Below are 11,373 nucleotides of genomic sequence, written 5' to 3'. Positions count from 1 at the left end.
ATAAAAACAAAAATGAAGAGAGGAGTTGCTTAGCTTAAAAATGATTAGAGCAAAAACCATTTTGCCTTGTAAGTAGTACCATACATGCCTAACAAGCTACTGCTTCTGAAAGAATTGTGGAAGATATCTTCGATATGGTTAAATGCAGAAAAGAAATCTTGCAGAAAATGAAGACAGAATAACTACATGGTTCAGCAAATTAGATCACACCCAACAAAAAAGATTTCAAGAAAAAGGAAAGGAAGCTACAGTCAACAATGATGGGACCTGAAGATGAACAAAGAAGAATTGCTCAGCAAATTAAGTTGTCTCAACCACCATGGAAATGAAAATGAGCAAAAAGAATAACTTAAAAAAAAAATAACCAATTAAAATTCAAAGTGGAACAGAGCTGTTTTTCCTGGCTACATGATTAAAAAAAGTAAATACAAGCACATTCAACTACATTAAAGCATTAGTTCAGAAAAAAGAGAGGAAAAGCAGGTGGGACTAGAGAAACTTCTTTTTGGTAACCAACAAGCCTCCTTTGGCTATGCACTGCTTTATTCTGCTTTCCCTTCTATTTCTAAAGTTAACCTTTTTGAATCAGGTCCAATCCAGCGGATACACCTGGTGTGAGTTGATTCGAACCAAAGTCCATCAAACTGGACCACGTTGCATCCGTTCTGACCATTGCGAACTCCAATCACTTGGGTAAAAGTGTGCAAAAAAATTGCCCAAACCGTGAACTTGACCCGAGCTAGTTTTTTCAATTTGGTTTATATCAGATTTTTTTAATTTGATTTGGCATCGATTTGAGAAAGGCTTGAACCGAAAAAATTCGTTTTGATTTATGTTTGAGTTTTCAGAAAATTGATTCAAATCGACCCAACCTGCCCCACCCATATGAATATATATAAATATATATTCAAACCAACCTGACTCAATCCAACCAATATGTGTGTGTAACAAAGTCAACGATACTGTTTCGAACCGTCCGAAACGAGACGTACTGAGCCATATCGAAAGTTAACCAAGATGATTCCAGCCCTCAGATTGAGAAATCGAAGATGGAGAGGGAGATGGAGAAGGAAAAAAGAGAGAGAGGTGGAGGGAGGGAGAGGGGGTGAGGGAGGAAAGGAGCGAAAGGGTGAGAGGGCGACGATGAGTGAGAGAGGCGAAGGGAGGGGGAGGCTCCCTCTCTCCCTCCCTTCCTCCCACTTCCTCTCCCTCCTTCCCTCCTCTCCCTCTCTCTCACTTTTTCTCTCTCTCCTTTCTCGTCCCCTCCCTTGTCAGTTCATGTCCAAAACGACATAGCACAGTATCATACTATACCACCAGCTTACCGACACGGATGTTGATTCCGTCATTGCAGACCTTAGAAAAGCTGTGTGTACATATATTTCAATTTTTTAATTTTTTACCTTATATTTTCTCTTATATATTAAATGAAATTTTATATTTTCTCTTAATTTTTTCCTTCTATTTTTATACATTAGCCCATTGAACATCAAGCTTATATAATATGGAGATTCTATATTTTGATTTAGTCTATCCCATTTAGCCCAACTCATTAAACATCAAACTGATAAATTGAACCAAATCGATCCGAATTTCTCAAGTCGGTTTCAATCGATTTTTGTTGATGGTCAGTTCGGTTTCAGATTCAGTTTTAAAAAATTGGTTTAAATTGGTTCAACTTCAGTTTTATCTCCAAACAGACCCAACTAGACCTAGGGAGTTAGTAACTAGGAAAAAGATTGATGACCTGATAGGTGCTACCCAGAAAAACAGAATTGGTTAGGGCATCTGTGTCTCTCACTTAATGATAATGGGAATCGGGAAAAGATGATGCAACCCTTAGAAGGTACCAAAGCTGTCGACTATCTTACATGGTGCTTGATCCTCATTAGACCATGCAGACTATGCTAGTCTCTTTGTGCCACGTCGGATGGAGAATGAGTTTGGTTGGTGCCTTGCATCTCTTTAGAGACTCACTTTCTATATAAAACTTTTCATTTCTTCTCATGGGATCACATAGGACCACATACCTTTAGTGGAGCCCAACTTTACCCATTTTTCATGTTCCAAGCTAGGAGTGGCAATCGGATCAGGTCAGGTTAAAAATGGGCCAGATCAAAAATTTGTCAACGATTTGTTTATTAAATAGGTCAAAAATTCAAATATGAACCTACACTATCTAAAAAATAAGTAACTTGATCCGACCCACATAACACATTTATTAAGCAAGTCAAGTTAGGTTAAATGGGTTAAACAAGTTAGGAGATTTTTAACATATTAAATAGATTTAAATGAGTTAACAGGTTAAGTAAGTCCAATTAAACAAAAAAGAAATAGGTTAAGTCGCTTTTAAACAAACTAACTAGATTTTAAACGTATTAAATGGGTTAAAGGTTTAAACTTGAGCTTGACCTGTTTAATATATGGGCCTAGATGGGTTAACCCATTTATGAGCCAAATCTATTTATGTCAAATCCGAACTTGCTTAAACTAGGTCATTTACTAGTGGGTTGATAGGTCGAGTCATAAATTGCCACTTTTATTTCCAGCTTCATGCATGCCAGAGTCTTCTGAGAGTATCAAGTAATGTGCTTGAAATATTTATTTACAATGATAAGGATGAGAAGATTTTGCAAATAAAAGATGCTTGCTTGCTAGGTGTACTAGAAAAGAGAAAAGTAAAAGAAAATAAACAAATAAAAGTAGAGAAAAAATTGTTGAAAATTTAAAAGAAAATAAACAAATAAAAGTAGGGTCAAATTTTGTTGAAAATTTTTAATTTCCTTTTAAAAAAGGTTTAAAATTTTAAATGTTTCCTTTTTTTGAAAAGTTTCAAAACACATATTTAATGGTCCCATATTAGATATTTAAATATAAATACATAAGCATTTATTGAAGTCTAGTTGTTCTTGGTCTAGCTAAGCTTTAAAGATGATGTGTTGATGACCATACACACTCCCCCTTGCTTGGTTAGCAATTTCGAATAAATTCTCTTGCTCTTTTTGCCACTTAATTTCTTCCTCCCTTTTAATTTTCTTAAGCCTCTATTGCTCTTTTTTTTTTTTAAGTACATCAGCAACTCATACTAACCTCGCGTGAGCATAGCCAGAGCTATCAAGAGAAAGTAGACTGCTCAATGGTGAAGGAACATCCGACTCCTTAGTCCAGAGGACCTTCCCGGAGTGCTGTGCGACGTAGGAAGCGACCCAGTCAGCGTCTTGTTCGCCTTTCGATATACGTGCACGATCTGAAATGTGTCACACTCCCTCACCAACCATCGAAAGTCGTGAAGAAGTGGATGCTTCGCTTCCCCTCAGCCTTCCTGTAGAATTCACTCCACCACCGTTGCTGAGTCCCCCTCAAGGGTGATGTGCATGGCCCAAAGTATTTGCCTTGCGTAGGAAATGCCTTGCTATGCTGCCTGGAGCTCCACCCCCAACACTGAAATCTCGTAGGAACAGCGCCCTCCGACAGCAACTAACCTGGAGGCTTGATCTCTATTGCTCTTTTTCATAGACAACTGAAGGAGTCTATTGGATCAGACCTCCATGCAATAGGAGGATTCAAGCCGAGTCAGATTTGTTCTACTTTAGAGACGATTTCACTATAGATCAGCAGAAGAGGGTGAAATTTGTTCTTAGGGTTGTTTCTTCACACGTCTTCTTCTAGGCATGCATTCCTTTCAAATTATTTTTTTTGCAATCTATCTAGTTATTAAGTTTTGAAGTTATTTATAAATCTTGTTTTACACAATTATTAGCAATTTATATGAATTAGTCGACAACAATCTAAGAACAAATTTCTTTGTTAGCTTAGAAATTGCTAATATTTATATACTTGAACAACATAGTGCAATCTTGATTATATTGTGTAATTTTGTTAAATATTGTCTTCTTAGAAGATTTAAATCTTTTGCAAAATCAGCTATTTAAATCAAGAAAAATAACTCGCTACTCTAAATTTTGTGTAGAAAACTAATTTAAATTTCAACACAAAATCTGATTACTTGCCACTTTGAAACATATGTGGAAAGCTTTAATTTCAATTTTATATTAAAAATATGGCACGACAAAATTTATGTAAAAGGTATTTAATCATATTGAAAAATAAAAATTGATTTCTACTACTATGAAAATAGTAAAATATTCTAAAATAATTTTCAAACAAAAAACAATTTTGCAGCTACTTAAAAATTGTGTAAAAGTAAAAAATATTTTCTTCAATGTTTCAAACAAATTCAAAAATCTTTTTAGTTTTCAAATTTAAATTCAAAATTTGAAAAACCTACAAACACACTTTATTGTTTTTAATTACTAGATTCAAATTTTTAAAACCTATATATTAAAGTAAACATTTCAACAGTTAATCGTTGCTCCTTTTAGAATAATTGCTCTCGTTATGTATTGCACAATTATTTAATATTGTTGCCATCGTATACTTTTCAAATTACTGCATTTATTACATTCAAATTTAAAATTTCAAAAATCTAGTGCAATACTTTTGAAAGATATTAATTAAATACTTAAAAATATGAGGACTAAACCTTGAAAGCTTGTGTATAAGGAACCCATTAATCAAAAAATACTCCCTAAATAGCTTCTTGTGATGGCCATGGTGCCATCAAACTGAAAAAAGTCCAGTGGCTCATTCTTTAGGCGATGACAAAGCCAAGTGAGATATTGGCTCGCCACTTCAAAATTAATCTCAACCATTGAATTAACTTATCCTAAACTCTCATCTAGTTTAGCCTCTCAACTGGCCTCTACACCTAGTCCACATAAGATCCTCTAGTTCCCAAACAAAAGCCCTACAAAAACTCTTTATAGACATTGTTGCAAAAAGTCTAGCAATAATATTTGTACTTTGAGGCAGAAAAACTATCATGGTAAAAAGAAACAATATTTTAGCTACCATATTTTTTACAAACAATTATTTTTATCACTATATATATATCTAAAAAAATTAGAGGTAAATATTATTTTACTTTTGAGATCTACTTCGTGTGAGATTTTAGCTTGTTAATAATTTTTTATTACTCATATCTATTTCAAAAAAGCTGCAACTCTTTTTTTTTTTTTTTGGTGGGTCGGCTGCTCAAATTGCTTTCATTTGAGCACAGCCAATTGCATCACTATTAAGAAGACTATAGAAAGCAATAGAAACTAAGGACTGCTGGGTCCATAGAAACTCTCCGGAATGCGGAGCAGCGAAGGAGGCGACCCAATCAGCAGCTCGGTTCGCCTTCCGAAGAACGTCCCTAACCTGAGTGGCCCGGTACTCCCGTAGCACCGTTGCATGTCGCACAGAAGCAGATGCTCCACCTCCTCTCATCTCTCCACCAGAAGACGATCAATCAAGATGGCTAAATCCCCCTCCAAAATGATCTTGTCAGCCTCTAATACATGTCTCGCATAGGATAGCCCTTTCCATACAACCCTGAGCTCCGCTCCAAATGTCGAGGCCTCAACGGAACGACAACCCTCCGCAGCAATTAGCCTGGCGCTATGGTCTCTGATCACAAATGCCACACCTGCCCAATCACCACTGGCGGGCAAGCTCCCATCGAAATTTACCTTAAGATGGCCAGGGGGTGGGGGCTCCCAAGAGACAAGAACAAACCTGGGCGTTATAGAAGCAGAGGGGGGGTCCCAGATGTTCCTAGCCATCACCGGTGAATTCTGCTCCAACAACTCAATGACCTCCACTGCCTGATGAAGAGCCCGCTCAACAACAGACCTCAGTGGGGCCCTCCTGTCCTCAAAAACTCTCGTATTCCTGTCTAACCAAATATGATAAGCTAAATAAATAGCAGCAATGCCCCAACCCACAGTGCTCAGTGCCTGTACCGCAGACCTCACCTGCCACAGAAAGTCCCCTACCGCAAAACCGGATCCCAAAAGGGGGAATGATGCCCTCCTCCAAACTCGGGCTGCCCGTGGGCACTCGAACAAAACATGACAGACGGTCTCCACCGAATCGGGACAGTCCACACAAAACAGAGGAATCCTAACCCCTCTCCTAGCCAACATACTCCTCATTGGTAAGCAGTTTCAGACCACCTTCCAGATGAACAATGCCACTCGTGGGTGAACCCGCATCCTTCAGATCCAATTAAAAAAGAAATATGTCTGGATTATATAGGGACAGGCCTCACTAATACAAATAAAGATTATATAACTTTTTTTTATGGTTAATGAAAAAAAAAGACCTAAACTCTATTTTTGTTAGTTTTCTATTTTATTTTTATTAGATTTGAGTTGGGTGAGTTAAAGATTTAGCAGCAATGTTTGTACTTTGACGCAAAAAAGTTATTGGAGCAAAAAACAAACCTGTCTAAAATTAAAAATGTTTAGCTTACATACTTTTTGCTATAAGCCTACCTATTTTTCAAAAACAATTATTTGTACTGCTATAAATATTTAAAATATTTTAACAGAAAAATATTATTTTGCAGCTATAAAAGCAATTGATAAAACAATGCGGTCTTGCACTCATGCTATAGCTTTGGTCGAATATTTCTTTCTATCCCTAGCAGTGTCAGGTTTTATTCTACTTACATTCGTCGTCTACGGAGCTCATTTGTTTCGACGTCACATTATAGTTCACATCAAGCATCGGCGCTTGTTTGAGCCTCCACGGAACTACAAAAGCCTCGAACAACCAAGTCTGAAAAATATAAATTTTGCCTTGGGTGGCCAACTCTTCCACGGCTGCTTATGCGGCTGGCCATTCTAAAAATACACTGTAAACTAAAAATTTTTTTTATCTAAAACACTTCGTGATATTTTAGTTTTTAATTTTATTAAAGATATTTGTATCTGAGTGATATGAATCGCTTGCTTAAGCAAAATAAATAAATAAATAAATAAAAATTGAAAAAAAAAACATGTGTTGTAGTAATCTTTTTGACCAACATGGCAAGGCCGAACATCACGCGTTTTAGGGTCAACAGTAGATTCGCTGACCGGATCCGCCAAACACGGATATATCTTCTTGATATTGATGTCTCTATCATCCCTATCAAACATGTCACCATCCGTATTTTGGATTTAAAAAATTACACATAGGTGCACCGCGCCAATTAGATTTCTTATTTCTACTGAGTATATGATCGATGAGGGCCACAAGAACCAAGATGTGTGAGTTGACATGGTACACATAGGGCAGGATATAATATTTCATTCCTATGGGCTAGCTCTATTCATCATGCAGCTCGTATCTCGGATAGTCACCTCCTTATCTTGGGCAAACTAGATTTTTTTTACGTGAATACCTCTTAAATATTGAATTTTGCATGAATACCTTTCTGAAATTAATATTTACATGTATATCTTCATAAAACACTTGTTTTGCTATTCTATCCATTTTTATCCTTATTTTTGCATATGTATCTATGCCATCTAATGCCGTTAAAAAATGAACAGTTTCAAATTAAAATGACTAAAATATTCTTAATGTACAGATGTGCCAAAAAAATATTTATAAAATAATCGTGATAGAAAAAAAAATAATTTTAAAAATTTTATTTTATTATAATTAAAAATAAATATGGTTTTATTAATGGTGTTAGAATAACCGTTATATTAGGGGCATTTCTGCAAAAATAGTGTTTTACGAGGGTGTAGAAATAAATATAAATTTTAAAAGAACATTCATATAAATTTGAATTTTTAGAAGGATATTCATGCAAAAAAAATTTAGACAAATTATATCTTACATTAGATGCACCACCTTAGCGGTGCCTCCCTCACCTCGCCTTGGATTATTTTTATTGTGTACTGCTAATATGGTGCACCTGCTGTAGGTATAATTTCTTCCTGGATTGGGTAAAGGTAGCTTATCTGGACATGATCTTCGCAAGTTATGGCTTTGGCTCTGGTCATGTAGCCCAGTGTTAGAGAAAGAAACTTGGATAGGGTAGGGTGGCCTGCGTAGAAACTAGAGGGTCTCCATCAAGAAGAAATACAAAGTCTATAAAGTAATTCGTACAATTAAGATGTCTTAAATAAAATTATAATGGTATTCTATGCATCGCTTTCACCTGGTCACACCTTTTTTTTTTTATATATATATATATATTTTTTTTCTTTCTTCTCTCCCTTGGATTGCAAGTCCAAATCCAATGATCATGCGGTATTTTGACTGTGACATCATTGGCAGTAGAAACATTTGCTATAGCATATGCCGTTGTGCGTGCTATATGCCTTTTGATTAAGTCCACAATCTGGATGACTAAACTAAAACAATATAAAAATATATTAAAAGAATAAGAAACAGAAGAAGTTGCTCGAGAGAAAAGTCTGGCCATAAATTTCAATGGCAAATTTTGATTCAACTTTCTAAAATGATTAAAATATCAATTTGTGTCCTATATGATTGCAGTACATTAAAGAATTGATGGGTAGTTATACGGATCATTATTTTGAGTTCTTTTGTTGGCCACCATTTAATTAGCCTTGGGTGGTGCTATGTACATGCCTTCTATGACAAAAATACACATTGCTCAGTTCATCTCTTGTTTAGGCAAAAGAAATAAGAGCAGAACACCAACTAAAGGTAGAGTATGTTAGTGATAAGAGTATGCTACAAATTATAGCTCCAGATACCAACTTAGATCCCAGAGTACTACACAGCATTTGAGGATTGGCGAGTTAAAGGTGGGTAAATTTATGGACCGAAAAATCTATAAAATTTATGGATTGGACCATCCATTTAAATATAGGCTCGTAACAACTGGACTCCATTCGGCCTAAATCCCGTGAGAAGAAGGAAAAAGATCTATAGACTTAAAGACTAAGATCTAAGGTTGTCTTGTGTCAGCTCTCAACGAGACTCATCTTGAGTGAAAGGGGTATGGATATTTACCTCTAGTGCCCTGTGCCAAGTGGTTGAGTCCATGGACCATACCTTATTCCAGTGCCTGTGTGCGAGGAGGGTTTGGGAGCTTGCCATGATCCCACTGGAGGTTTAGAGCGACTCGGCATCATTTCTGTAGGTGATTAGACAGTGGGCGGTCACTCCACATTTTAGGCAGATGGCTAGAGTGGTGACCTCTATAGCTTATTACATCTGGTTATCTAAGAATGCATGAACGTTTGGTGAGCGCTGCCCGCCACCGAGGTTCATTGTCGAGCAGCTCCGGAGCCAGGCAGCAAAGATTACTTAGTCGCATCTATCAAATGGACCCTTGATAGCTTGGAACACTTGGAGTTCTTCTTCTGCTCGTGGAGCATCTCGCATAGTGTTTTTCACTTGAGAGCCCCCACCCTCAAGCTTCTTCAAGATAAACTTCGACGGATGTGTACTGGATGGTGAAAGTAGAGGAGGGGTCGACTTCATCATCAGAGCCCCAGACTCCAGGGTGATTGCAGCGCGTAGTTGCCAGATCTTCGACACCTCGGTCTAGGGACTGAGTTAAGGGTGGCTTGAGTTATGCTCGGCAAGTCCTGCAGGTTAGTACTATACTGCTTGAGGGCGATTCGGCGACAGTCATTGGCTGGATCCAGTAGAGCGCAGGAGGGGTGGACGACTATCATCCGCTGCTTAGCTTCGGGCAATGGTTGGTGATGGGATGGTCTTGTAGGCCAAGCATGTCTATAGAAATGCCAACAAAGCAGCGGATTGGGTAGCCTCTTACGTGGCCAACCACTCTGAAGATACTATTTGGATGGAGAAGAGAGGGTTATCCGGTGAGCTTCGAGACTTGTTATTTTTTGACTTTTATTGGATGTATTCGTACCCGTACTGTATGATGTATCCGTCCTACCAAAAAAAAAAAAAAGAAGAAAAAAAGACTTAAGCTCTGGATTGAGTTTGAATAGACTCTTAGAAAATATAAGTTAGATGAGCTAACAGACCCGATTTTTACAGTATGATTCCTACAAAATTTTCAGCCAATCATCGATAAGAATATCCAAACAAATCCTGCGAGTACTCCTCTACCAATCATCAATTGACATATAGAACTTGTGGCATAAGCAATGATTGGGCAAATGACCTCCAGCATTTATCTTGGATAGCAGCCACCAGTTATGGGGATGCAACAAGCAGGAACCTCACCAAAGGTCAAAACTAGCACAACCCATGGTCTATACCACTCAAAATTTAGCTCGTCTTGACTTGTTTCACCATCATTACAACTATTCCCACCGCTACTGACAGTGGAGATTCTTTGAACAGAGACATCCAACTTCTAGGGTTCCAAAAAGTCAGGACTTCTGATCAGTTTATAGAGAATGCAGCATTTGCAGTCATGTCAAGCAAAAGGAAATCGATTACAGTCACATTAACAACCAAGGGAGAATCATATTGGATGGATGAGGTTGGAGGAACAAAGAACTAGAGATCAAAGCCTAGCTATAGCAATTGATAAAGGGAGAGAATGGTGGATGGAGGAGGTTGCAAGTGGAGTATATACAGTTGAAGTACGAGATGATATGGTCTGATGATGCAAAGATTGTTAATAAAGGGGATGCCAAATTAGGGATTTTCAACTTTACATAAAAAGTAATATATTGTATGCTATGTACTATTTATTACACATAATAAGCAGACTCAAGTTATCTCAAACTCAAATACAATCAGGTCATAATTCTCACATAGGCTTGCTCCAATTAATGGTAGGGCTAATCAACAATTCTTCCACTGTGATGATGGTTATTTATGCTTCACATCACATGCATCAAATGCTTCAAATATCATCTCATAATTTTGAATGTGAGGAGGGATCACATTCATCCTTTTATTATTATTATTATTATTATTATTATTATTATTTGGATCAAACAGGTGCATTACACATGTTTACTTTTAGTAGAACAAGCTTAAGACATGCGAAATTCTCTTAACAAGAATTGAGCACATTAACTATCGTATTTAGATTCCGGATTCACCTTAACTTGCCAAAATTGTGGAGGAACATCCATAATATGAAATGATGCAAGGAATGTACAAGGTTAAATGAAATCAGATTACTACTACTACAAGAAGCTCGGACACACTATTTGCATCACCTATCAAATTTCAATCATAAATTGCCGATGGTATATTTTTTTTCATATCCAATCTTTCAAAGAAGAATAAGCGAATAAATTCAATTACTGATCCGAAACTTTGGTAAGTTATTTTCTAAGTTTATGTTGCATGTTTCCTTGAGAGGAATCAACAAACCCAAATTGGAGTTTGAGCAGAAGTCATCAATGCTACAATATTCTTAGGTTAAGCAAACCTGATGACAAAAGTGTTGAGCATAAATTTCACATCATAAGAAGTGGTTATGGGTAGGATGCAAGTTTTAGGTCTGCTGCAAAGTGAGCCTATCATACATGATAGATTTTGAGAACTATATAATGTTGCAAGTGATGTACCTGAAAG

Source organism: Phoenix dactylifera, unplaced genomic scaffold (assembly GCF_009389715.1).
Source record: "Phoenix dactylifera cultivar Barhee BC4 unplaced genomic scaffold, palm_55x_up_171113_PBpolish2nd_filt_p 000331F, whole genome shotgun sequence".
Classification (NCBI taxonomy): domain Eukaryota; kingdom Viridiplantae; phylum Streptophyta; class Magnoliopsida; order Arecales; family Arecaceae; genus Phoenix; species Phoenix dactylifera.
Note: the sequence above shows the minus strand (reverse complement) of the source record.